Source organism: Grus americana, chromosome 2 (assembly GCF_028858705.1).
Source record: "Grus americana isolate bGruAme1 chromosome 2, bGruAme1.mat, whole genome shotgun sequence".
Classification (NCBI taxonomy): Eukaryota; Metazoa; Chordata; class Aves; order Gruiformes; family Gruidae; genus Grus; species Grus americana.
This window is the reverse complement of record NC_072853.1, coordinates 137565661-137591556: the sequence shown is the minus strand read 5'-3', so window position 1 is coordinate 137591556 and position 25896 is coordinate 137565661. Positions and strand designations below refer to the sequence as shown.

The following is a 25896-nucleotide window of genomic DNA, read 5'->3' as shown; positions in this document are numbered from 1 at the left end:
TCCAGAGACTCACAGACCTTCACAGGTTTTTCAAGATACCGCTAAGGACTTGCCGCAAAGCTGGCCATGCAATGACACATTTCCATTTTAAATAGAAATGTTGCAGCAAAACAATTTTAATATGCAAAGACAACCATTAATTGCTCTAAGCTACTTCTTAAATAACTGAGCTACTTTCTCAGCCTGAGGGACCAATCTATTCCCACAATAGCCAAATTTGCAAATTTTATCAGAAGAGAAAGTACGTCAGAGCTGCTTCTCCCCTTCTTAAAGAAAAAGTGCCTTATATTTAGGAGACACGCTGAGCTTTGAGTTGACTGAAAACCACAGCAAACAAAAAGACCTCAGTTATAGTTTTAAAATCTCTTGCTTCACACTATTTTAAAGTTTTTAATTAGATGTCACAAATGTAATCAATTAGAAATTATTAAATTACACCATTCATGATACACTGGGAGGAATTAATCCATTTTACTGAATACTCATGAAAAAGGTTGGTGGGGTGGGGTTTTTTTCATCATTAGAGGCTACAGATGTGATCCTAGATATATGAAAATGGAGAGATCTTTGTTAGCTAGTATTACAGAAATGTACTTTGATCACGTTTTTAGAAAAAAATTAATCCAGTGAATTATATGCAAAGAGTAATGAAAGACGACCTTAAATAAAGAGGTCAGAAGAAAAGCTGAAGGATGCAACCAGCTGAAATGACTCATATTAACTTTCCATATTTTTAAGAAACTAGATAATGGCAAAGAGGAAATGGAAAAATATTTTGGAAACACCAGAGAAATGGAAAGTTTGTATAATGAGCTGTAAATTAAGAGGAATTTTAAAATATGTATAAAAAAGGAAGGTAAGAACACAGAGAAATTCCCAAAGTTAGAATGATCTGTCAGTCTGCAATCCATTTTCTTAATAATGTCTCAGCTAGAAAAAAAATATAACAGTGAGTTTGGTTTGTTTTCAATACTTTGTTTTCAGTATCTATAAGGTCCATAAGGAGGTTATGCAATTTTAGTAATATTTGACATTAGATACTAGTGCAGAAAAACAACTGAAAAAGTGATGACACACAGTCTTCAGGAAACAGGCAGTGAGTTGTTATTTATCCTGAGATAAAGGGTGCTGAGAAGCTGTAAGCTATATTAATGGGTCAAAATCATAGATATTACATCTGCATACAAATTAAGCACCTGAATAAGAGTAAGTAATAACTTTGAAAAACACCTTCTTACTAAAAGGTATTCAGAATAATTGTCAAGGTTATGTAACAGTAGTAGTAAGTGATGCTGCAGTTAAAAGCATTCCAATTTTCCCAGCTGAATTGATATAATAGATTAAAAATTCAAAAAAGTTGCATAATTCACAAAAGAACTACTAAATCATTAGCACCGACTGTAAAATCACTTGCAAGGAAGCAACACTTTGGTTTGCTGATGCCCTAGTCCTGTATTGCTTTTTAATGGCACAATGAGCTGTCAATTGAGATTAAGTTCTTTGAAAGGGTCTTTTCATTGAATTAAGCTTCTTAATAAAAGTAATTACTTTTCTAATTCCCCACTGGGCTATTAAAATAAAATCCAGTACCAACTGGAGAAAAAGTAGAGTCTCAATCACTTCAATTGATATTTGGACTAGGCCCACAATATCAGAACCAAACCTATGGCCTTGGCAAAATAATATATAAGCAAGAATGGGACTGAATATGTTGCAGAAAAGAAGTAGAACCAAGTATTTAATAACTGTAATGCAGAAAGAAAATTATTTCATTCTTTAATTATAATTAGATTCCCTTAAATTGATATCTTTTCAAAAGCAAAGAAAAAGAAGGAAAAGGAAGAGCAGCAGCTTTTCCTTGCAATAGTTCGATCAGATAGCTAAGGGCAAGTATATTCTACTAACCCAGCTAAGAGAAAAGCAGATGAAAGCAAGATTAATGGTCTTATTGAAATGTTGAGATTTTTATTCATGTAATAGCAAGCCCTTCCTGAAATTTACAGTTTCTAAAAGAGATAATGTCTGGGCAAAGAGTTCCCTGAATTTATAGCAGATTTTACAGGTTTTTTGGTGTGTTGGGTTTTTTTTTAAAACTATATTTTATTTGTGGAACTAGCAGAGTGGGGCTGCACAGCAAATAATCACGTGATTTCTGCTGAGAAAAAGTGTCCTGGGAAAAATGCACTGGACACTGATTAACACTGAAAAACACTGCACAGGCATGGAATATTTTTTCTGTTCCCAGACACTCCAAGTTGACTAAAGGGGTGTAGATACTCAGTTCCTGTGGAACAATCAGCTGCTGCATTAAAAATAAAAAATAGGTGGGTTGCAAAAGAAATGGAAGCTTTCAAGGTGCTTCTTTAATTAAATTAGTTATTTTTAGTAAGAATCGCAAAGATTTTTGTGATCTAAACCTGAAGATATTACAGCGAGAATCACAAGAACTTTTTACATCCTAGTCCTGATGCTGTCTTGCAGGGTAACTCTGAGATTCCTGTTTCTGTTGCTTGTGTTCTGCTTTTCCACTCATTTTTTTTGTCTAAATGTGAATTAGGTAGAACTGCTTCTTTCTGTATAGCGCCCAGCATACATGCTATACAATTCACTATAGGCTTATGAAATTCTGGTGAGACAACTGAGGCACATCCTGGAAACAGTACTTAAATAACTAAAAATCAACCTTTTGGAAGTGTATACCTCTACATAAGCCGGAGAAGGTGGTCTTTAAGTTCTTCCTGGCTTCCTCTTTACGAAAGCAGAAACACTGAAAATGGCGAGTATGAAACTGCATACTTGATTAACTTTCCATCTAAACCCGTTAACTAAATTTCCATTGGATTATAGTGAAATTTCCTTTCAAGGAATCATTACAAAAAGTCAGTTGAACAAACTACTAAAAATACAGTGAGAATATTTTTGTCTGTGTAGGTTTTTTTCATTATTTCGTAACAGACTGCCTTTAATATTTACATTTTGCCCTCATTCTTATAATTAGAAATCATATCTATTCCAATACAGCTTATAAGTAATGAGTAGATTTTCTGCATTAGGCCAATCATCACATAGAACTGAGGACAGAGAAAAAGTGAAGCGTAGTTAAATAGAGTAAGAGCTGCCTTCTTCCTTGGATGGTATATAGAATGCTCTCTTTAGTTGTCCTAGTTGTTGTTATGTTTTAGCTGTAAGCAACACAGAAGAATAATAAGCACAGAACATAGGTTTAACTACAGACTTCTAATGCAAGATTTGCCATGGACTGACTGCTAGGCTGCAGCTCAGAATTCAAGTGATAAAATTGCTTTGGGGAAGAGAACATAAAGTAACATGTATTGTCTATTAGATGATTGCACCACAGGACATTCCATAATCAGCTTCACTGCTGCCTCATTATCTCTTGATAGCTATGCCAAAATAATTTGTGTCTTGCAAAATGAATCCTCAGCCTTGAAAAAAAAAAAAAAGGTCTAGTTTTATTATTCATGAATTAACAACAAAAATTGTTTGTAACTATGGGAAATAATGTCCACCTTAACTAAGAAGTAATTTCAAACATTGATTTTAAATGTGCATGCCTGTATGAAAATTGTCTGTTATGCCAACTGATTCATACACACAGTGTGAACAGAAAGATGCAAGCACCTGTGAGATACAGATACAAAGTTCTCCTACTTTGCTACATGTACAGCCTGATCTTAAAGAAACACTTCCTGCATTGCTAGTAGTCAACATCCTTCTGGATACCAGTCAGTATATCTTTTCCTATTTTTAATTTGTTTCTTAACAAGGAGATTCTTACTGAAGAATTTTTCTAGTATTTGTATGCATATATTGTATGGGTTTCATTCCACTTCTGTTCATTTTCACTAGACCTCGACAATATTTTGTATTTTAAGTATATACAAAGGCACCCAATTAGGTTGCTGCAGTTTGTGAAGTTGCATTAGAGGCATTAAGATAATTGCACAGTGTTCAAGAACAACCCTCAGTTCAAAATTTTATGAAATACTTACCTATTCACTGCTGAAAGACTGAACAGAAGTTCTTCTCTTTTTTAAAGCATACTGCTCATCCATAAATTGAAATAAAATACAAAACATTGCCACTGCACACCAAGTTGAAGTGAAAGCTCATGAATACACAATAATATTGAAGTTATTCATTCAAAATAATTTATAGCCATATCAAAATATTGCAAGAAAACTCAATTCTTGAAAATAAAAAAAAATAATCAGGAACAAAAGCAGAACTAAAACTATTAATGAATTTGATAAGAAGCCTGCCTCCAAATAGGTATGCTCTTCTTTAAAGGTCATTTAAGAAGTGAAAATGCATCATCATCCCACTGGACCAGAATTTAGTGAAAAAGATCTCATTTTTATAATACTGATTTATCTCAAATTTTTGTATATTTGTAGTAAATTCTAGATCTGGCACTGAAGTTGGAAAAAAGGTTTGTTCACAGCCCACAACATCACAGAAAGTGGGTTTAAAAACCCACAACGAGCCAGTAACATAAACCTTAAAGATTCTTTAAGTGAGATTCAGCTCACAGTTTAAGATGACTGGGTTTCCATTAGAGTCAGTGAAAATACAATCAACGCCGAGTGTAGAACGTAGAGATGCTCCACAGCCCCATGCAGATGTCCACTTTGGAGTGAGCTAGACTAGCTAGTCTAGGCTGTATCAACCACATCCTTACCAGCTCTAAGGGCTGTGCATTTTTTTTGCACCTAGCCACCTGTGTATGGGCATGTAAATTCCAGTGTCTCAATCTGCAAGCTGAATTTTGCTGTTGTCTGTCACTAAGCACTTCTTTAAAATTGTGTTTAAAATAGAGGAAAGTAAGAGAGCTCTTTTTTTCTTATTTTACAGGACTATTTGACTTGCATGTTTTAATAATATTCAGAGTGTACTTAATTAAAATGGAGTATGCAGCCTTGACCTTCCTGTAATTACCTTTTTTTTTTTTTTTTTGCAAATCAGTAGCAGTTCCTTTTAAATCAATAGGGTTGTTCTGTCTCTGTGGTATCGCTAATACTGCAAAACTTCTAGTTTAACAACCTGTACTAGAACAATGGTACTTTTGCCAGTTCAGCTTTTACAAACAATACGTGTTTTTGCAGATGACATGGCTACAACTGCAATTCTCTGACCTGAGAGATCTCGGTAGGGCCATGAGGCTTAGGTGTCTCACGGACTTGGTGTTTCATATACACATTTTTCTTACAGGCAGGCTGTTTGGTCTGACTTCAGAACGCCTATTGAGGCCAACCACCTTTGGGACAGGCAGCAGGGCCCTTGTAGGATTATCTCTGGTCGCCTCTGCCCTTGGGTGGACCTCTAGAGCAGCAGGCATAGATGAAGTATCACAGTCCGACGTGACGAGTTCGAATTCTCTGTGACATGGTCTGAACCATGAAACTCTCATAAGCCATGAGAAATACCTATTCTGGTGTCTCAGAGATGCTGCAAAGAATTTTCCAGAAGGTAGATATTTTGGGTAGGCAGAAAATTCACTCTTATAGCCTTGTCAGGAGTTTGCCCCTCCACAGCAGTACAGAGACAGCAGCATGCACCCTCCTGGAGCTGCATCAGTTAGGGAACGAGTTGTTTGTTTCAAATAATTTTTTTAAAAAGTAATTAAATTTAATGCTTATTATATTTTAAAAAGGAAAGACAAAGAAAATATATTACCATAAAAATGTAAACAAGGTTGCTAAAAATAAACTGTATGATGCAGAGAATTATCAATTCTGTTGTTTTATCAAATACTTGATTTAGCAGTGTGTTCGGAATTAACATGGCCATTTGAACAAGAGCACTCGGAAGCAAGAATACTACCATGGGCTATTGTTTATTCCAAACATGCTAATCACCCATGGCTCTGCATATCTTCCATTCATTTGTAACTGGAACATCAGGAGGAGAACAGAACAGTTTAATTACCTGACAGATTTGATCCGGGCAGTGCATGGTTTCAAAAACTGTCCTTGTTTCTGGATTCAGTTTCTTTTAATCTGTAAGTTAAAACATTTGAAATTCTTTTACATATGAAGTATAACACTAAATACATTTATAGCAACTGTACCCTTCTTTAAAAATTCAATTATTTTTACCAATAATGTAGATCCATTGAAATCAAGGTGTTTTCATCACTGAATCAGTATGTTTTCATCAATGAGTCATTTTATTTTTTATTGTCTGCATTTTTGGGGACTGTTCTAAGGAAAAAAAAAATCAGCCTTGCATTGTAATAACCATGCTTGGTAGAATTAGCACTCTAAGCTAGTTACAAAACAAATGGAAGTGTGTAAAGTGTGTAAAGTACAGGAAACTGAACCACAACAAACTAAACCAGTTGGTACACGGTGGAAGAGTGTAGAAGTGAAAACAGCATACAGCAGAGCAGTCAGGATGACAGTTTCCTAATTTTCCTTATCCCACATATCCCTTGATATTCCTGCTAAATTTGGCCTTTGCAAATAAGGCATGTTTGCAAGTAAATTTAGTAGAAACATTTTTCATATATGCTTAGTATTATGTCTAATCCTCGTAGGACAGCAATCCAAACCCATGGCACACAATTTATGTTATTCTACCACTAACGCTTTTAGAGTTTACACAGCTGAAAACGGCTTTGTCTGCATCTTGGATAACATGGACTACCTCAGATCAGCAGTTTTCCATTCAAGCTTTAATCAAAACAATACACTGAGCATTCACATGGGGCATTAGATAAGCCTTTTGCTAGAAGCTGACTCAGAATCTCCCCATTCATTCAAATGTTTCTGGAAAATTCATTTTATCTAAATGCACACATTTTGCTGCTCAGTAAAAAAGTTTATTCTATGAAGGTGAACTTGCTGCAAGAGTGCAAACCTTTGTTTGAATTGCTAACTGAAGCAGAAAAAGCACCGAAAGATCAGAGGGAAGTTATATTTCTGTAATGATATGTCTATTTTACTGATGGTATCAAAACATATTTCCTAATGATGCACATACAATTTATTCCTTTTCATTTTATAGTGCTTTGGTCATCAATTTTCAAATGTACCCAGCTGAACTAAAGACTAAGAATACAAATTAAAGGCTTATGTTAAAGAAGAAACGAATAATTATTTACTTTTATAAGAATATTGTTATACTTTTATAAGAATGATCTACAACTCTTCATCATTTTACTTGTTACTAGTAAGTATTTAACAGATTTGTTTACTCTATTAAAATGTGTGAGGATATCAGTGGAATGGGAAATTATTGAACTTCCATACACATGAAAAATATTGACATAAAAATATATACTGTTGGTATTAGCATTGACATTATAATAGCACCATCTAGAACAGCTTTAGGATTACATTATTGATGTGTACATAAGAAGAATAGCTTGACAATAAAAGGGCAAGAGCAAAAATCTGACATGTTGACTAAAAATAGTCGTGTTCTTTGGAACTGAGAAAATCCAGGTTTGTGCATGTATACACCAGCATGCCAGGCTAAAACTGTGGCCCTGCAGGTAAACTTTTGACAGTGGCTATTGAAATGGTCAATAATAAATACTAGCTTCTGCAGAAAAAAGATCAAACTGTATTTAATAAAAAGAGTGAAAACAGATGTTTTATGTAGGATGGAATGGCATTTTTTTTTCGTCTTCTTCTTCCAGTACTTTGAACAAAGAGGAATATTTGCAAAGAAGAGAAATAATTATTGCTACATTTTCTGTTGTTGCAGGGTTGTTTTAATTATTTTTTTTCTTTTAAGAAACCCAGTAATAGTTTTACTATAGTGAAATAGTATCACTTTATACCATTACAACTGTGTTTATCTCTGTCTGTAAATTTAGAATTTAGGGGATCAATCAGTTGAAAGATAACAGCATCTCTCAAACTTATGTGCATGAAATGTTTACTTCCAGGGTACTTAAAATAGCAAAGTTACATTAAGATATATTGGAACAACAAAAAGAAAATCAAACCTTGGATTGCAGAAAGGACAGTGTGAACCTCATGACGATAATTATATCAGGACACCGTGTTGGAGAACATCTAAGGTGTGCAAAGCCCTACTTCAGCTGACAGATTACAGAAGAAAGTAGTACTCAAACCAGCTCTGCTGTGAACGTGCAGGTTCAACCTCGTCCCTGACTTAGGCACGTGTTCAGCGCTGTCACGCATACTTACAGACACGTCCACGGTGACAGCACGCTATTAAAATTCCATATGGTGAAGTAGGTGGCAGGATAAACTTCTTGAGCAGAAGCATGCATGATGAGAAAGGGATTTATTTTTAAGTCAAGCTTTGCAAAATGGTTTAAAACACTTTCTGCTACATTGCTTTTTCAGAATATATTTTGTTCTATTTTCTCATACAGGAGCTATTTCTTCATTTATTTATTTTAAATGAAATGAATATACTTAATAAATTAATGACACATTTGAAATGAAAAAAACCACAAATTTTCAACACTTTTGCTAAGCTGACTGGGACACACACAATAAAAATGTTAGGATTTTAATTTCGTTCCTTAATCAAAACAAGGTCCTATGGAAATTCAGTTTGAACAAGATCTGTAGGATCTGATCTTTAGAGAATAAATGAGCCTCAGCGTAATGAAAGAACGGTGTCTGTTCAAGGTTTACCTTCCACTCTTTCATTTATTCCTTCTCTTCCTCCCACAACCCCTCTCACCTTGCCTATTGATATCCTTCACCTAGGAATCAACACCCCTACGTTTCAACTGGAAGAACAGTGCTGGCGAGCTTGAGCAGCGTCTGCAGCGCAGAGTCTGTTTGAATGTCTGTACATGCATAACACAATAAACCCACAACTGAAAAAACCTGCACATACATAATTGACAACCACCTCATTTCTGGATTAAGTGTAAATAATGTATTCAAAATCCAATTACTAATATTTCACGGGCAAAAAGCAGCAGGGACTATGTTTAGCTCCTCAGTCTTTTCAGTCTTGATTCATGGTTGCTGCAGAAATCTCTCCTTAGTGTAACCCATTTAAGCTCAGCATAACCCATTTAAGGACAGACCTTGTTGATGTTAAAAGCCTTCTGGAACTGCAGTTTGCAGCTTCAAAAGGAAAACGAAATTGGTGGTATAAAATAAGAAATGAACACTTAAAATATACGCTCATCTGTAAATAAGCTTTTTGATGATGCTATCTGGTTTCTATTTGGAGGAGAAACGTCACAATACTGGCAACAATACCAGTTCTTCATACATAAATATTGGCTTCAGAAGCTATGTTTCATTTTTTATGGCCCAGAACTAATATGACTATCACAGCTGCTATTTAGCAAACAAAAATTCATCACATATCTGATAAAAATAACATACTTATTAGTGTTGTATTGCAATAGATTTAATGTAATTGTTAATTTCAAATGACTATGCAGTGCTGAAATAATGATGAAAGACTGAAAGAGTTTTCCCCAAAAGGAAAGTCCAAGAATTTTCAGTTTCCCACTGTGGACAGGCAAAGCCGTATACACTAAGGCTGTGTGCTCAAAGCTTATGAAAGCAGAGCTCATGGCAATCAGAGCAAACAGAGGTATCAGAAGATGGTCTCTGTATGGCTCATTTTTGAGCTGTGAACATCAGAGTCAAAGGCTGTGAAAGAGATTTGGTGTATTCCCAAGTGAAGAGACAGAAGTCTGTTTTGCACTAGCAAGTCAACTTCACTTGTGAATAGCAAGGATGCACAAATTACCGCAAATAAATTCAGAGATGTGCTGAGAACCTTAATTTTACTTCTGTATGAACATGGAGTCTGTGTACTTGCGTATTTTGCATGAATATAATCAAATACTATCCTGGAAACAACTTGTACAAATGAGAATCAGAAACTAGTTTTGATAGACTTGTTAAGCAAGCTTTCATTAACACAGTCTTACTGTAATAAAATTTTAGATGAGGGTCTTGCCACTAAAGATTTGTTTTCCCAGCTGATGTTACCATAACCAAGAAACTTTTTATAATGTAAACAGGAAATATGTAGCCAAAGTTCAAGCAACCCCTTAAGATCAATATTTAGACCCTAGAGAAAGATAAAGAAAGAAAAATAATGAAAAACAAATCCCTGTAGGTTCCTTGAAGAATTTTGCTGGCATAGAATAAGAGTAAGACCGACACATTTGCATTTCCCTTATGGTAGCCTACATGACATTGTTCTGCACAGCACTTTTTTGACTCATTTTGAGACTTCAGAATGATTTTAAAGCTTGAATCCATGGAAATTAATGGCAAAATACTATCTTCAGTGAAGGTAGCTTCATCCACAGAAGTACGGTTTTTGTAACTTTAAATTATTTATTGAAAAATAATTAGATTGTGTGTATGCGTTACTACTCAGAGTGTATGTTCTGCTTAACAGAATTTTGGTAGGTATCATTTCACATCATTCCCATAGCTAAAATTGAACTTGAAAGCAGTGGAACAGATTTTGGCATTACTGTAAGGCATTTGTAAAGGAGGAATCTGCCAAAGGAATTGGAGTTTTATTTTCATGAGTGATTCATTATTTAGCTGAAAACAGCTTGGGCAGCAAACATGTTTTCCAAAATTTCATCTAAGAATATCAAAGATGATTTTTTCATGCATCTTTGAAATTATTTGTTCTGACAACAACTTCTGAGATTGTTTATAACTAGTTAAATCGGATGTTAAGAGTATACTCATTTTAGTAATTCCTGAACTTCTTCAGACTTCCTAAAAGACTTAGGATGATCGTTTTTGTATGATATCAAACATCATAAAAACTATATTTGTCAGAGCTGAAAAATTTAAGACATTTCTAATCTTTTTTATAAATGTTGAATACTTCTATAAATCTAGAAGCTAAGATGAAAGCAGAGGAGTTTATCTATAGTCATATGATTTATTTCATAATTATCCTGTGCCTTCTAGATGGTTGTAGCTAGATTTCTTTAATTTGAATCAAAAGAAAAGTACAGCAAAAGAAAGAAAATAGCAGCTGACCGTCTGTGAAGAAAGCATTGCCTCCAGCAACACCCAAAGTATAATGATTTCCTCCTCCTGAGGCTAAAGCTAAGATAAAACAGTTTCTGTCTCAAAAGTAATTTAATAGTTTTGATCATGCAAGTTCAAAATCCTTTCATTTTATTCAACCAAAAATCTTTTTTCATAGATTTAGCCTAAGAAAATTCAAGTTCCATTCATCCTGACTTTCAAAATGAAAAGATGCCTTTGGTTGGCTAAGACAACATCACATACAACTTTAGGTCCTTCCCTCTTCTGGTTAAACTTGATTTGGTAAGCTACTGTGAAATTGAAACATTTCTTAGCCAACCAATAATTAATTACATCATATACTCTTTCAACATGAATTTTTTCATTCCATCAGAAATTGCTGTATCATATGCCAATGAAATATAGTTTTCTGAGAATGTTTAATCAGGAAAATTTCTCTTGACATTTTTGCTCTTAAACCTGAACTACAGTGTCTAATGTTTAAGAAAATGCAGTTCCTGTGTATGTTCACAAGCTCTAAACTCAGTCTGAGATTTCAAGTTTGGTTTTTTTCCCCCACTCCTTGCTATATTTTCTAGAAACCATAAAGTTTTCAAATTCATTGCAAGTTGCTTCAATCAAGATCTGTCATTTAGTGGCTGAAGATAAGAGCTCTTAAATTAAATTGTATTTGCTGTTCTCTGAATGATGAAAACAAAATATAATTTGCAAAAGCATTTGTTAATACATACTTCGGCACTCAAAATTATTTAATTTTGTTTTTACTAAACTTCATGCAGTTTTTGCCATCTCCTTGACTATGAACAGATTTAGATAATTTTTTACTGTAAATCTCCCCCAGTGTTTTACAGGATGCCATGGAGCCGTACTCCATGGCCCAACTGAGGCTGTAGCAGGAATGCCTCAAATACTCCATAGTCAGATAAAACTAAAGATAAACAAATAAGGCATCCTAGCAACATGAAGCCTTATTTGTACCTCAACCAGTGGCCTACTCAGTACTTGTGGGCACATCACTAATTTTTTTTCAATAAAAGAAGACGGAAGACTTAGCAGTTCCTTAAAAATATGAAAGAACAATATGAACCATGTCAAAAAAATCCCTAAAATCGGGAAGTGCGGTAGGGTTGGGTAAATAATACTTGTTCAAAAATTCAAGAAGGAATTTTACAGAGTGGAAAGTAATTCATACAACTAAAAGTGAGAACAGGGGAATACCCCAAGTATGTGGGGACGCTGTTTAAGACACAAAAAGAAAGGAGAGGTTGCCAGCAGAAGTCCACAGGGATACTCTTGACCATTTTCATGAAAGCCTCAACAGTAAGTTGACAAAGTAGTAAGATGACAAAGTTGCTAGTGATAATAAATTAGTCATGTCTGTAAAGTGAAAAACTGATTACGAGGAATTGAAAAGTACTTGTAAAAACTGAATGAACTAGCAAAAAAAAAAAAAAGGTGTTTTTACACAGTTAAGCATAAAGATGTGTACATGAATAAGAACTTCTTTGTACAAAGTATACAAATATAATAAGAAAGTGTCACAAAGCTGATTAGAAAAAAAGGGAAGCTACCAACTTATTACTGGAGATTTTTGTTTCAGTTTTTATTCAAAAGGGTTGGCTAAACTGAGTAATTAGCAAGCTACAGGCTACAGGAACCAATAACAGGAATGAACTGAAGTAACCTCAGCATTTATTTTTCCCCTGAGAATATGGAAGACAGTAGGATCAAAAGAGGTAAACAGCTGTGCTTAACTTTGAAAAAATAGAATAGGAGGATCCAGAGAATAAAAAACTAGTCAGCCTAACTTCAATTCTTGCTACAACGCTGGAATCTCTGTCTTTGGGTAAAGACTACAGACAAACTAGAGCAAACATCCACTTGTCAAGAGAAAACATCAATCACATCTACTTTCTCCCTGTGACTAGTAATAAGCCTTACTCATAGGTCGAAGTAGTAGATACGACACATGATCATTGTTTCAAACCATTTGCCAGTCTTATGAGCCATTCTCATAAATAAACTAAGAATTAAGTAATCCAGATGACACTATTGTAACTGCGTGCACAACAAACGTGAGGCTATACTTAGAGCAGTTACTGGCTGCCAAGCTGGAAGGAAATACTGACTGGGGTTTCATAGGGCCTGTCCTGGATCCAGTGTTATTCAATATTTTCATTAATGACCTGGATGATGGAATAGAGAGTACACTTATTAAATTTGCAGACAATACCAAGCTGAAAGCGTCTGCAAGCACTTTAGTGAATAGGATTTGAATTGAAAGTAACCTTGACAAATTGAAAAAGTGATCCAAAAAAAAAAAAAAAAAAAAAAGAAGAAGGGAGAACGATGCAATTCAATAAAGAAAGTACAAAGTATCACATGTAGGAATAATCCCCAGCTGGAAAAATACAAGAGGAACAACTGACTATGCATCAGATTTACAGAGGGTAATGAACCACAGAGACACTAAGAGTCAAAAAGGTTGTGCTATATATGCTTGACTTTTTTATATAGGAAACGTGAACTAATCTTATTTGATACTAGTGCGGTTCAGTCTCAACACTTGCCATGGTCAAAGCAGCCTGTTTAAAGTCTACATGAGTTTTAGCTACATCAGAAAAATTTAACAGGAGAAAGAAATAAAGACATATTTCTTGCATTTTGGACTGCTTAAAAAGTGAGAACTAGCATTAGCCTCACAATACGCAGAATTTGAAACCACAGCCGCCTTTGCCGCAACAATTTTCTGTCCCAGTTGAATTAAAAGTTACAGAACTGCTAGGTTCAGAACTGCTACTTCAGGTAGGAGAAGTATGGTACAAACTAAATTGTAGGTCTTGAACAATAGAAAAAACAGCCACAAAGATGAGTTTTTGATTAAGCATGAACCACAGTGGGGAATTCTGTACTGAAAAAAGCTATAAACGAAAGACATGTTTGAATAATGGAAGTTACCTTCCAATTTTGTTAGGAAGGGGGATTTTGGGTTTGGGGTCTTCTTTGTATTCTCCAAAATAGATATCTGCATCTGTAATACGTATTTTTAATGTTATGTGTATTATACTTAGAATTCACACTACCACCATACACTGTTAATATTTATGGATTCATAGCAACAACAGTCTTCCTTTACTATTATCCTTTGCATAATATAGCTTCAGCAGGTATTCTTCAGTGGGGAAGACACAAGATGGGAAAAAACCATTGGGGATTCAGAGAGGGTAAGGAATTTCAAAGAGCTCATGGCTGAAAAATGGCATACTATTGCAACATAGGTAAGCGGAATTTATGTAGGAAACATGGAGTAATTATTCCATGCAATGTTCACCAACACTCTTCACAGCCATCATCACTGTATCTGCTTTCACAAGTGCATGGAATATATTCATGAAAGATAGGACAGTCATGTCTCCAGCTTTTGGGTTTTGACTGACCAGAAATTACCTTCACTGGCAAAAATAATTAGACTTACAACAAAATTAGTAAATTTTCAGCAAATGCCTAAAAGATTGGTTATTTTTATACATCATCTAAAGAGCTGTTGAAATCTTTAGAACACACAAAAGCTCCTTGCATCCCTATTATTAGGACTATTAAAATACCCCTTACCCCTCACTATCTAAACCATTTATTTATTGCCATTTCACCCTGCTTGGGCAATGAAATTAGACAGAATAAATACATACTTGTCAATCAGCAATTTGTGATGTACAGCCTATGCTGTGGAATATGAGGAAGCATATAGTTAATTCCATCAGTATAGCTAATGCACTATTCTGTGATATTTTTTTTAACTAAAGGAACAAAACCGGAAGGTTTCATAATGCCCTGTGATCCTGAAACAAGCTTGCTCTTTGCATTCATAATGGCTCATGCCTACTGTATCTTTGCAGAATCAAATACTCAGATAGGACTCAGTTTATAATTTTTTTTAATAGAATTTCATTTCCATTTCAGTTGGGCCTTAATGATTTATGCTCTGCATGATTAATTTCTAGACTTTAAAACTGGATATTGTCTTACCTTTGACCACCACTGCTGATCTAAATGCTACCAAGAGCAGTCTCCTGAAATAATGCATGAACTATCTGTAACCTGTCATTCATACGTCTTGTATTTAATCTTTACAACGTTACATGTATTATCATGTGTAGTGACTGATAGAAGACATGTTCTGATAAGTGGTTATATGTATTGACAACGAATGAAGGTTCTCCTTTAATCCAGCTCATTTTGGAGCCATTATAGTCATCATTCCAAATTAATTACACTGTCCATGCCTGTATGGGTATGGAGTCTTTCCCTTGCTACCTGTGAAGTTATGGACCTATGTCAGAATGCCATAAATGGGTGTTGAGCAAATATTATGTTGTTCTTGAAAACAGAAAATAGCAAAACATACTAGTACTAGATAAATAGTACTAGTTACCTTTCAGGCAAATGTGGTGGGTTTAACAGAGTCTAGGAGTAAAGCATAACTCAGTATAGAAACATCTGAATTCAATTTTAATGGTAATAATACTAATTAGAAAGGAAGTGAAGGAAGTGACTTAAGTTCTAAAAAGCTTTGTTGATTTCACCATTCATAGTAAATCGAAAATCTTATGCCTTTCTGATGTTTCCCAAAAAAAGGAAGAGAATAATTCAGAAACAAGAGCTTCTTGTCTAGTAGAAAACGCAGAGAGAGATAGAAATCTTGCCAAATCACTTAAATTGTTGTCATTTCTTAATCAGAGAAATATAATTTCATTATTTAAATGACTTTAAACACCCTGGTTAAAATATTATATATTCAGTATATTTGCATTTTTATAAAAATAAACATATATCACCTGCTACAGTGAGTCACTGTTGCAAATTCTATTGTTCATGCTCATTTAATCAAATGAATTAAAGAAAACTAGTTGTACATTGTATGAAGTACTGCTTTAATCTTCTAAACTTGTTGTCAGGATGAGATTTGTTGATGCCTGCTACTGAGAGAGGCATGGTGATTTTAAAACTAATTTTATGTATTCTGAAAAAGACAGAAAAGGTCTCCAGACTCTGCTCAACTACTGAGAAACAGTTTTGTTTCTGCTGTTCTCTTGAGATCCAGACTGAAAAGGCTTAGCAGAGAAGAGACGGGACAATCAGGTCTTTTGACAGTTACTCATACAGGTAGTGGGAAATTTCTCTTCAGCCTTCATGCCAGACTTTAGCCACCTTTATTTTTTAATTGCTATTAATAAACGAGATGCAAATAACAGTTATGCCAGGTTGTCCTGGAAGTAGTTAAATACAGGGAATTCATCATAGGCTAGCACATATTACAGGAGTAATGCACCATCAGAGTGGAAAACCTTGCTTTCTCAAGCCAAAAATTGACGTTAATGATTTTTTTTTTTTAATGATATGCCATTTGCATTTGATATTCTTCTGGAGTATTTTATTCACAGTATGCATAACAAAGGACACTGGTTAAAAAAAAAAAAAAAGAACCTAGGTGTACAAATGTAAAGGAACTCAGATGTAAGGATGAAAGACATTATTCAGTTACTTTCTGAATGATAGTGATTATACAGGTCTTCCAACATAAAAGGTGGACAAAGTGAGATGAAGGGGAGTAAAATGCTGGCATTTTCTTGGGGTTCTATCTAAAACTCATTCTTTTTGAAATAACCTGACTTTGGCCTTGTTCTTCTTCCATAATGTTTTGCCCTCAATCCATTCCAGTCTTTTAAACTTTTTATAATCCCCTTTTCCTGAGACATAGGATAGCAGAGTACCTGGAACATGATATGTTTCTGATACGGGGGATTAGCATACTCTGATAGCTGACCTTTACCTATCAATGCCTTAAACTTCGCTTAATCATCATACTACCTATGATGCAAGTTATTCTTCTGTATGTAAATGAACTAAAGTAAATGCACCTCCTGACATTCTGCCCAGATGTTAACATGGTAAAAAGTATCATCTATTCACGGCAACAGTTATTTTTAGAATAGAGAAATAAGATTGCAGTGATTCCAAGTCACGATTAAATTCTTGTATTTCCTCTCTTTTTTTTCTTTTAAAAAGATACAATTGATACAACCCACTCACTGCCATTTACCATCATTACTGATTCCAGAATCAGTGAATAACTAAAAATTATCCCTAAGCCAAAAGCAGCTGCCAAAAGGCTCAAAAACACTGACAATTAATTCACTGGAACTTTTATGCCTAAACATGGATTTAGAAGTTTGCCTGTAGACAGCCAAGTGTGAGCATCTTGCTGTCTGACAAACTGTCTATATCATTCAAAATGGATTGGTATTTGATATGCTACTACACATAGGAACTGGGAACACATTTTAGAGCATCAGACATTTATTGGCATCTTTAATACCTATGGCTTGCAATACAGATAGGCTTCACAATGGAACATCTACTTTTCCATGTTGTACACTGAACACTATAAAATCAAGGGCAAAGTATGGAAATATCTTTATATATTAAAATTATCATTTAATTTTGAGGTACAAAATACCACACTGCAGTCTGAAAAAGAGAAGCAATCTACTAAAACTAACCGATCCTCTGTAGACACTGTGTAGAAAATTAGTTACTGTAATTAAAGTGATGGCCACTAATAAAATTAACACTCTGTAATGATCACCATTTTAAACTTTGTATTGATTTTAGTGGAAGTTGCCAGGTTAAAGCAATTTTTAGAACAAAAAAATAACTTATTGAGATAATTGGATAAATGTATGAACCCCATTCTCAGGAGCACAGCAAAGTTCTTCAGTTACTATCAGGGCAGTATTATAATACATTGCATGTGGAAGAGGGGTATGACCATGACTTAATGTTTCCACCCACCCCCAGCAAACAACATACCATCTGGAATCTGGCTCTTGGAAATGATACTATAAAAAAAAATTACAAGGATTAACAGAAAAAGGGGAATGGAGCTGAAAGCAGTCTTGGTACCATTTCTTTCAAGCACAATTGTACTTCTCTAAAGCTATTGAACCCAGTATCATCAAACGAAAATGTCACAGACTCTCAAAAGCAAAGGACAGACAATTCTACAGATTATTGGATCATGTCCTATTTATAGACATCTAACCTTTTCAGCCCCAAAGAAAAGCAAACAGAAAAGTGGAGTCATGTCATAGATCCGAGCCCCAAATTACGGTAATTTTGTACTGTTATTGTATTTTGTTAATCACAGAGACTCAGCAAAACACTAAGTGAGTCACCATTAGTATGAGCAACATTTCATTGTCAAAGTAAATAAAACTACCGTACTTAAATATTCCTAAAAAAAAAAGAACACAAAAATGAAAAGCTCTTTGCCTTGTATGCACTTTTTATATTACTGCCTTTGTATTGACAAAATTTTTTTCCAGTAACTCTTTAAATAACAAGCTACACTTTGGATAATAACTGGGAGAAAAAAAAACCAACAGATAAATTCTGCAATTCCAAAGTCAATCAATTATAATATTAAGTTCATATCTTAATTTAGATCTCATCTAGAAAAAAAAAAATCACAGACAAGACATGAAGTGCAAGATAAATAATTACAGGTCCAGGAACACAGTCAATCTCGACTGCACATGAGCGAAAATGGAGCCAGGCTGCGCAGCAGCACAAAGAACTCTGGAAGGCAAGAGCTTTTGCAGTGTTATCTGTGTAACCTAATTATGACGGGCAGACGAAACTCTGCAAAACCTTTGCACACTTGGGCCTAGCATTGATGGATCTCAGCATCAGTTGAGACAGAAGTAAACTGATTTCAGTTCTGGATTCTTTCCAAGGCTTCACAAAGCTAAATCATGCTCCAGGATCTTTTTTTAATTGCTCTGGCAAAGTATGGAATGAAGTACTCTGTACCTCAGAACAACAAACTCCTCTAAGTAAAAAAATTAAAATTTAATAGTTCATCTCCATTATATTCTTAATCTTCAACATAATCTTCATCGTAGTTCTTTAAATTAGCATTATATCCGTTCTAAAATAAAAAAGTAGGATGATCTGAAATCTCCCTCCCACCCCCAAACGGCGTGCAGATTGCCACATGTCTGCTATTGCAGACATCTCATCGCTATTGCAAATACTGAGAATTGGTTTGGAAATTCAGTCACTCCTACATTCCATCATGTTATTGAAACTATCACCATCTTCAATGGGCTAACAGCTCTACCCGCCTTTTATAGCAAATATAGGTGTCCTTAAATGACCAGCCAAGACTAGCCCCATATATTGAATCCAATCACTCTGTGAGGATAGTGCCAACCATCCCTAAACTTCAGGTGGACTGGGGTTAGCTGTATAAAATTCTCAACTCATGGCATAAATTTCTTTCCAATAGACTCACTGAGCTATAACTGTGATGTGACAAAGAAAACATCTGTTCTCAGTTTAGAACTAAAAGTCTATATATACTACTTTCTATTTTAGCCATTTAGTCTTAATTTCTTTTAATTCAGTGGTGTCGCCTCCAAATAAAGAGGACATTTATTGGTTTTCTGGAGAGAGATCTTCTCATCTGATAGCAGGACAGCATTATGATTTCCAATACTGGCCTGCTTGGCCGGAATGATAGCATATGCAAGATATAATATCATGTGCTGTAGGTGTTATGCCATGGGAAACTTGACAAGGTTTCTACACTTGGTTTCTTAAGAAAAAGAGCAATATTGCAAATGCAAAAATATTTTTCAAGAAACTTGTAATCTTCAAGTATTAAGAAAGGAACAATTAGGCTACCAATACAGTCCTGATGTGCTCTGATTTCAAAACTGTCTTGGAAATTCCTTGTGCAGATTATTTACGAGATTTAACACTCTGTGCAAAAGAAAAAACTTATTAGTTCTGATCTCCACAATATTCTAGATATCAGAAGCTAAATCACTGTCTAGAGGAATTTCCACTGGCATCATAAATTTGTCAAGAATTTATGCAATCAGTTCATTTTACTGAATCTATATTTGAACTCAAAGACTGGACTATACAAGTTTTTTCACATGGTAGAAATGTGTTTGTGTGAGGAATTCCACTGACATCAGTCAAGCAGCTCACATGAGAAAATCCTCATCAGTGTATATAAATTTTGCACAATGTAGCCCTTGGCAATTTCATAACCCTTCAAGCTGTTATTACAAACCAACTAAAAAGGCTTTGATTTTGGCAAGAGAGAACCTCACAACAACAGGGTTGTCACATTTTTAAGCATAGTTTAAACAGTCAGTTTATATATAAAAGCATGATATCAATCTGACTATTAATAATTGTTTTCATCACTTGTCTGCTTGACCTGAAGCCCATTTGCTTGTAATTTTCCTCACAGTCCAAACTGCTTATTTAACCTGCTTGTTCAGTCATTTAGATCTCTTCACATTGGGATAGTGTTTAATGCTTCTGAAATATACTACATCACCATGTGCAAGTTTATATTGTTGATAAGCTTTTTTAAAATCTGTCTGCTAAATTTCTTTCACAGTTACTGGCAAGATCCAGGCAATGGCAGAGGGTGAGTCATCTGACCTTTCTCAGGATGGTGTGAGCTGTCCTCATGGCTTGCATTTTTGTCTTGCTAGAGTACAAGGGAGGCCATGATAGCATATACTGAAATATCTAACTTTTTAACATGCTAATTAAACTGTGAAAATACGGCTACAGCCCGAGAAAAAAGGAAAAAAAAAATTATGACATGGCCTCAAATGGTCATAAAAGCTGACTCCTGTAATCAAGCAATTTCTCTACAGTAGTGGCAAATATCTATATGTCAAGAGTTTGATGACTCAGATACTATGCAATTATTTTAAAGGCACTTATGTCTGCTTCTGTAATTGTAAGGAATGTCATAGGGGATAAACGTGCTAAAGCCCCTTTCTATAAACCTTTATCATTAATTAAAACCATAACCAAATTAGAATATGAATATGTCCTTTAGTATATATCTAAAAATATACTCAGTAAGAGTGAATGCTTATACATACATTCCAGCAAGTATAAAACCCACGGTAAGCTTTTTTACAAGCACTGCTGTAATGCTGGGTAAGACTAACTGTCAAAATAAAGATCAGAAAATCAATTAAGCCAAAATTTCTACATGAAAGACAACTCACTGGAGTCTTCTCCACTGTTCTCTCTTGAAATAGAATTTACATGTTAGATCTATACCACGTAATGACATAACCTGACAATTCTTTGTTAGCTCAAGAATTTTAACTCAGAAATGGAAATGAGAATGCCTTTTACTTCTCTTCATTTGACACAGTTCATCCATATTTTACACAATCCCCTCAGTCAAACCTCTCAAAAGCCTCTATAATTTCGACAGAAGGAAACCTGATCAAGATAGCCATGTAGAAAGAATGGGATATCTATAATTACACTCAACCACCAAGCTGATTCTACTGTGTTTGTCAGACACTTAGGTCAAAATTGGCATTCATTTTTCATCTTGTAGAGTTCCTAGTCTTCCCTGGTGCTTAACAAATAATAAGCATTTCTGTATAACTGTACATGGAAGTGCGGAAGTTTCCAAAAATAATTGGAGCCAAAGTTAGCGTAGTATTGGCACATAATTTATTTTGCTTCCTTCTGTAATGTTGTTTTTCTCTATATACATTGTAGTTAGAGTGCTGAGGGGAAAATAGTTTACGTAATATTAAAAAGCACAGGGGAGAATAGCTTGCGTAATACTAAAAAAAAAAAATTTCTCAAAAATGAGGGTAAAAGTGTCAAGAATTCAGTTCTCAAAATTTCAGCTTTTGAAAGGTGAAGCAATTAAAGTACCACAATAAAAGTTCTTCAGGATCGAGAACATTTTGTTTCTTTTGCCTGCCAATCATGGGTTTAGTTTATCACATTAGCTAACAATCAACCATTTTTTCGTCTACAGACAGTTAAGAGTGTCGTAGAAACACAGAATTGTTTTGACTGGAAAAGACCTTTAAGATCATCAAGTCCAACCACTAAGCCATGTCCCTAAGCACCACATCTACATGTCTTTTAACTGCCTCCAGGGATGGTGACACAACCACTTCCCTGGGCAGCCTGTTCCAATGCTTGACAGCCCTTTTGGTGAAAAAATTTTTCCTAATATCCCATCTAAGCCTCCCCTGACACAACCTGAGGCCATTTCCTCTTGTCCTATCACTTGTTACTTGGGAGAAGAGACCAACACCCACCTGGCTACAACCTCCTTTCAGGTAGTTGTAGAGAGCGATAAGGTCTCCCCTCAGCCTCTCCAGGCTGAACAACCTCAGTTGCCTCAGCCACTCCTCATCAGACTTACGCTCTAGACCCTTCATCAGCTTTGTTACCCTTCTTTGGACACTCTCCACCACCTCAATGTCTTTCTTGTAGTGAGGGGCCCAAAACTGAACACAGTACTTGAGGTGCAGCCTCACCAGTGCCAAGTACAGGTGGATGATCACTTCCCTGGTCCTGCTGGCCACACTATTTCTGATTAAAAAAACCCAACAATTTTTAACTAGAAGATACCAAAAGATTTTTTGTTATCATTACAGAGTAATTTAATTAATGTTAATAAAAGAAAAAAACAAAGAAAAAAAAGAAAAACACTTCTCCCAAGATATGCTCTTCAGAATAAATTTGGGACACAAGAGCAGAAGCAGCCTTGGAAGCCTTCAAAAGCATCTGTGGAGATGCTTTTGATGCTGTCAACCACAAACTTAATATGGCTAATATCAACCACAAATTTAAATCTCTCAAGAAAATAAAAAATGTCTGACTACCTTCTTAAAAGAGTACATTAGTTGGATAAAGAAGACAAATATTTAGTTGAAGGTGTGAATGTTTCTGGAAACTGAACAACTGCCATGCAGCTTCAGGAATTTTAAGGAAGCACAAAGTTCATTTAGGCAAAGAAAATATTACTATTCCATTGATACTGTTTTCCTTCATTTCAGAGGTTTTGTCTGACAAAGTTTCAGACAGAACATAATATCTCTCAGACCCGTCAACCTTGAAAAGCAACTCCAGTGACAGGAATCATTATTACTTGACTTTTCTATTGAATGAGGGCCTTATTTTCTCACTTTGATTGAAGTGGCTTTATACCTGGATAATTTTAAACAGAACTCACTATATAACTTGCTTTTTGTGCTATTTAGAACATAAGATTCATTTTTTTCTTTTGCAAGGTGTACATCTCAAGTAACAGTATGCATTTCTTGCTGGGAGAACATAGCCTAAGATAGAGCACCTGCCAACATTAAAACCAAGGTGCCATGATGTTCTGCTCGTGGCCTTTGAGCTGTTCTCCATTGCTTTGTCTCTTTGTTGTCCCTCCAGCTTTCCAATCTCTTTTGCCCCTCGTATTTTAACCTTCAGTATTTCTCATGCACTGAAGTTAACATCAAGCATACAAGTATAAAATACTAATCACCAGCAGTAAGATTAAAGCTCGTAAGTGTAAAGCAAGAAGTTACAGGGAGCTACTGTTTCTATATGTTCTGAGAGCCAGAGGCAAGAGCCAGGTGAAGAAAACAGGTAGACTGAAGAAAACAAAATGCTACACTTGTTCTGAATATTTCTTCCTCTTCGTAAATCCAGTAAGAGTTACAAATTTTCCCAACTTATCTCTGAAGGGAGACCTTTATCCCTCTGTTCCCCTTGAACAATCCTTCCTCTTTGCAATGGGTGTTCAGGAGTCGAATTCAGCACTGCTAGCGGTGCCGACACCACAGGGCACAACCAAACAGCCTGTGCTCACTGTACTCCACTCTGGGCTGCTCCCAAAGATCTGGGAAAAGGCAAGTTTGTCCTCCTACCTGCTCTCTAAGTACCAGATGCTGGCTGATATGGGTCCTCCTTTTGAAATGGCCCTCTGTATGCAGAGGTCGTCTTTTCTAGGGAGACGCAATAAACTTGCCCAACAAGCAGCCATGTCTTGGGGAGTAGCAGCCTTCTCCCCTACATCCGAAACATTTGGGTAGTACAAAAAGTGGGCCAAACAGTAATTTTATTTTTTAATCCAGAATTTTTGAGGAAATCCCTTTGATTCTATTAATTCTTGCAGTCGCATGTAGCTGCTGTAAGCAGACACGTTATTTTGAGCACCAACTTAGTTTCAACAAGAAAAAACATTCGCATAAAGATTTGCTCTATTGCAAGATTTACGTAGATTATTTTCCCCCCCACCCACTTCTAGTGGGTACTTTTTTGGACTACTTCGCTTTTTTTCCAGGGAGTATTTCCTTTGATTCAGAGTATTATGCACCATACCAAAATTTACAACTGGAAAAACAGCTGTTTTTACCACACTGAAATCAGACATTTTAAATTCCGTATACCTGTACTTAAGTCTTCATTTTCCTGTTTAATAGCATAGTTAAAGCTAAAAGAACAATACCACTTTTTCCTTTACAATGTCTATTTAATGCTGGGTACCTCCAGGCTCCACTGTATGCCAGAAGTAGTGAAGTCATCTTTGTTTATTTGGAGCATGTATACATACATATAAATGTATAAGTTTAAAAAGTCACAGGCACATCCAAAGCAAACTATTAATTGCTGACTGACAGTAGCTTAAAATCATATTTACAGAACGTAGGGCAGAAATCCTGTTAATTTACTATCCCATGTTTTTCCTCAGCTGCAGCCTGAGTGCAGGACAAGAGGGCTGCACATCACTGTAGCTAACACACAGTATCTAGATGTAGAGTCCTTTAATTTTCTCTCATCAATATTTGGAAAAATTGGATCACAGTGCTACACAACAATGAATACTGAATCTCATTTCAGATGGTCTTTTGTAGCTCTTTGTTTAATGAAACAATTCACTTGTTAAAGCTAATAGTGGACCAATACTATTGCAGATTTTTTTTTTTTTACCTTGTTTGTGAAGAAACCTTAAAACCTAAGGGAATATTGATGAATGAGGTCTTATATCATTTACCTGCTTTAGCTATGAGTCCCCCAATGCTATAAAAATATTGAATGTGTTCCAGTTCTTCTACAACACCATTTCTAGAAATTAATACTCTTCTAATACGGTGCTCCTGCAACCCCTGTAGTTTTTGAGGATAATATTTCAACCTAAGTTTCTGGAGTTTTATTAACTGAAATACTTTAAGGAAATTTCATAGATGATATTTTGGATTACCTGTTATAAGATACCATTACCTCTATGCCTTCAAAGAAGAATAATACATTTAAAATTATCTCTAAATATGACTAAGGTTCTACAGTCTTTCTTCCTGTACCTTTTCTTTTTTCTTTTCTGATTTACAGAATTTTTCTCTAAACAAATGTATTTATTAAAATTTCTCAGGTATGTGATCGATTCACCTTTAGTACCACATTTCACAAACACTATGGCAGATCTAAAGTTCTTGTTAGAAGTGTTTCTTATTCTTTTCTCTATAAACAGTTAAATTTGCAACTTGAGTGTACTCTAGGAGCATAAGGCAACCCAGAACACAGAATCACAGGGTATGAGAGATACGAAGACACCTTTGAAGACTGTCTAGTCCAACACCCTGCTCAAACCTGGGTAAGCTACAGCAGGTTGCTCAGGGCTGTGTCCAGTTGTGTTTTGGCTATCTGCAAAGATGGAGACTCCACAAACTCCCTGGACAAACCACTCCAGTGTTTGACCACCGTCCCAGTAAAGAAGTTGCTTATGTTTAGACAGAATTTCTTGTATTTCAGTTGTGTCCATTGCACCTACACTTAGAGGAAGTCAGGAAGGTTATGTCCTTAAGCACTTCAAATCATGTTACTGCCTTTTCTAAGTTTATAATCTCCATTGCCATCAGCCTAAAGCTGTTTAGGATCTAAACACTACATAATTCAGCCCCTTAGAGATGTACTGAACATCGTCTGGCCCGGATGAAGTTACTTCAAACTTCACAACACTCAGTTGAGAAAATAC

At 35.3% G+C, this 25896-nt stretch overlaps 1 protein-coding gene across 1 annotated transcript in view; it reads right to left on the bottom strand.

Moving 5' to 3' along the window:
* The window catches only part of DGKB (diacylglycerol kinase beta), a 414451-nt gene that overhangs the window by 377877 nt on the left and 10678 nt on the right, over nt 1-25896 (bottom strand). Inside the window, exon 2 of the mRNA XM_054817166.1 lies at nt 5950-6020. The gene's annotated coding sequence lies outside the window, so the exon portion shown is untranslated. The remainder of the gene's footprint in view (nt 1-5949; nt 6021-25896) is intronic.